Below are 4,046 nucleotides of genomic sequence, written 5' to 3' on the forward strand. Positions count from 1 at the left end.
TAGTCAGGGTTCTCTAGAGTTACAGAACTTATAGATAGTCTCTAGATAGTAAAGGAATTTATTGATGACTTACAGTCGGCAGCCCAATTCCCAACAATTGTTCAGTCGCAGCTGTGAATGGAAGTCCAAGGATCTAGCAGTTACTCAGTCTCACGCAGCAAGCAGGCGAAGGAGCAAGAGCAAGAGCAAGAGCTAGACTTCCTTCTTCCAATGTCCTTATATTGTCTCCAGCAGAATGTGTAGCCCAGATTAAAGGTGTGTTCCACCACACCTTTAATCCCAGATGAAAGGCGTAGCCCAGATTAAAGGTGTGTTCCTTAAACTCAGAGATTCAATCTTCTGGAATCCATAGCCACTATGGCTCAAGATCTTCAAACCAAGATCCAGATAAGGATCTCCAAGCCTCCAGATAAGGGTCACTGGTGAGCCTTCCAATTCCGGATTGTAGTTCATTTCAAATATTGTCAAGTTGACAACCAGGAATAGCCACTACAATACCTAATAAAAATGGAAAAAAAAAGAAGTTTGGTCTTTCAGTGATCAGCAGTAACTGATGAGGCTCATAACTGGCCAGTGTGATAAGAATGAGTGACAACTAATTGCTGATTCATAAACCGGACGCCTGTCTCCATCTCCAAAGGCTCAGAGTACAGGGCAGAAGACAGGGAGGAACGAATGTAACACCTGGAGGATCTGTGTGGAAGACCAACTGCTAGCAATGAGAGAGCCATTGCACTCCAGAACTTACCGTATCTGCGATGACCTACACAGGATCAGGCCACCAACATCCTGTCACGGAGGATAGAAGAGCTCATGGGGACCCACCTCTTCCTTAAGACTTATATCCAGCTAGTGGATACTAGGGGTAGGAGAGACATTTTTCTTCACTTGGTGTAGATACCCATGGTAGTGTAAGCAACCATAATGCAGCTCATTGAGTCAGAAAGAAAGAAAGGAAGAAAGAAAGAAAGAAAGAAAGAAAGAAAGAAAGAAAGAAAGAAAGAAAGAGAGAGAGAGAGAGAGAAAGAAAGAAAGAAAGAAAGAAAGAAAGAAAGAAAGAAAGAAAGAGAGAGAGAGAGGAAGAGAGAGAGAGAGGAAGGAAGGAGGGAAAGGAAAGGAAAGGAAAGGAAAGGAAAGGAAAGGAAAGGAAAGGAAAGGAAAGGAAAGGAAAGGAAAGGAAAGGAAAGGAAAGGAAAGGAAAGGAAAGGAAAAGAAACAGGGAAAGTATTAGGGGGCCTAATTGAGGAGAGGAAGGGCACCAGTGAGAGTGGGAGTAATAAGTATAAGTGAGTAAGGAGGGGTGCATATAATCAAACTACATTACGCAAGAATGGAATTGTCACAGTGAAGCCTATCAGCCTACTAACTGCATATAACTAATACAAGCAAACAAAGCCAAGCTGTTTCTTCCTTTAAGAGAATCCCACTTCATCTCATTCCTCATATCTGCCTGATGTCAACGCCACATACTTATACTTAGCATGGCAACTGACATTGTCATAGGCTATGAATCTTCTTTCATGAAGTATCTGAAAATAGATACTGTGTTTCTGACCATATTCCCTTCCTCCGGGTTGATAACTCCAGTCCACAACATGCCCCTTAGAGCAAATACTCTAACACATTCAAGTTCCTGTTGATTCTTTGAGCAACATGTCTCTTGAAAGTCTTCTGTCCAATAACTAATAAAGTAGGGCCTCCAGACAAATTCCAAACAAAGGACCATGGGTCTTCTGCCTTCTATGGTTGCCCACACTCTGTGGATATCAACTAAGGATGCTTCCCGCTCATATCACAGGAGTCACCTGCCAGCTCACTGAGTTTGTGTCCAGCTAAATCTCCAGGGCCCTTCCCGCACAAATGGTTGCCTAAACCTGTGGATTTATCTTGGGAGACTGCCTGGACAGTTCAAAGTGTTAAATGAGATCAAGAACTCTGGCTCAAACTGCCCATCAAATGTGCTTTTCAAACTTAAGTAGCCTAACTTAAAAGATTACTCTCTCTTCTATCCCACCATGATGCAGCAATCTGAGCCATCTGACTTCAGAACTGTATAGATCTGGGTTTGAATTCTGCTTTTGCCGAACTCTGTGACCCTGGGAAATTACTTATTATCTTTGAACTTTGCCTGCTTTGAATGTTTTGAAAACACTGGCATTTAGTTGGTAGCAATGTGGAAAAGTACAACGGAGACTCAACAAGATGCAGTGTGAGGTGGTACCTTGTTGAAGTTGCCAATCGATCTCTTTTCTAATCAACTAGTCGGCGGCAGCTACATAGTCCTCACTACCCACCTAATGCTCTGGGTTCACACACTCACAGATGTGCCAGGATTTTTCCTGTCCAATCACACTAAAATATTAGGGCAGCAGGAGGCCTGTGATTGGGCAGGGAAAAGGGAGGCAGTGCTAAGAGTTACAGGGACAGAGAGAGTCTCAGGGAGAGGAAGAGAAGCCAAGATGGAAGCAGATGGACAGAAAAATGAACCTGAACCAGCGTGGCTTTAATTAGCCACAGGTAGTTATAATATTAAAGGATAGAATAATTGGGATATTTGTGTAATCGAGGTGGGCAGCTTTTATTGTTATCAGTTGGTTCTGGAATCATTTGTATTGGCATCTTGTGAGTTGAGAATGTATTGATACATAAATCTGATTGGTTAATTATAATGTTCAAGAGTTTGCTTCTACCGGGTTGATGGGTGGTGTGGCAGCTGAATGCGGGGTGGACAATCATTGTGTGCGTGGGGCCAGTGTGATAGCGAACCACCAAGGGACTTGAGAGCTCCGACCCCAGAATCCTGAAGTCCTGCCTCTGTCTCTCTGCCTAGTTATTAGCCACCGATAACTTTATTTACCAATCAAAACCAACTGGGGGCAGTGGTCCTCAGTGTCTTACATACAGACACACAGATTCCCATGTAATTTGAGGGGCTAAATTAACATAGGTAGCATTAGACCAAATCCACAACAATGCTTGACACATAAAAATGATTAGCAGTGGCCTGCTAGGTCCTTCCTCTGGGCTCCTCCTTGCCCCTTCCAAGTCTTCAAATGGCAAAAGAAGGCATCAAACATCCAATTCTTCCTTCAAATCTATCCAGCTGCTTTCAGAACTCCTCAACTTTGTTCTCTAATGCAAAACATGCTAACTGGCCCAAGACAGGACAGTCAAGGTCGCAAAGTGTTCCTCTCATATGTGGTTGATAGAGCTTTGAGCAAAATTCCCAGACTCTCAATGCTTCCATGCCTGTGATCAAAGGCAGGGTGCAGCAATATACGCACAGCATAGTCTTTATTATTTCATGTGCACAAGTGTTTTGCCTGTATTGCCTGGCACCCTTGGAGTTCAGAAGATGGCATCAGATGCCAGGAGCTGGATTTACAGATGGATGTGAGGCAATGTATGGGTGCTGGGAATTAAACCCATGTCCTCTGCAAGAGAAACATCTTGCACTGAGCCATCTCTCCAGCTCCTTCAATAGTTTCATTATCAATGCATGCTCCAGCTGTTTTGATGTCTTCAGTACTACGAATAAATACAGAACACAGATATTCCTTCAAGTTCTTGGTTCCACCTCCCCTTCCTCAGATATAAGCACAGAGGTGAGATGTCTGCATTACATAGTCGTTCTATTTTCAAGTTTGTGGAGAAAGTGAATACTTTTTTTCCATAATGGTTTTCCATTATGACAGTTTCCATTCCCACAAAAAGCTTACAGGTTTTCTTCTTTTATGCATATAGCCCTTCATCTTCTCTCCACAGCTGTCCCAACAGGTATGCTTTCATTCATATTTCTCTGATAAACAGTTATACAGTCCTTTGCACATTACCTGTTGGACATTAGTATGTCTTCTTTAAAGAAATTTTTATTCAAGCCTTTTTGTCCAAGTCTTAACCAGTTTCCTCTTTGGCTTTGCTGTTATTATTTGTTGTGGGGTTTTTTGGGGTTTTGTTTTGCTTTGCTATTGAGTTGCTTGAGCTTCTTTTCTTTTTTGAATTGGCAAATGTTTTCTCTGAATCTGTAAGTTTTCTTTTCGCTTTGT

Source organism: Mus musculus, chromosome 5 (assembly GCF_000001635.26).
Source record: "Mus musculus strain C57BL/6J chromosome 5, GRCm38.p6 C57BL/6J".
Taxonomy (NCBI): domain Eukaryota; kingdom Metazoa; phylum Chordata; class Mammalia; order Rodentia; family Muridae; genus Mus; species Mus musculus.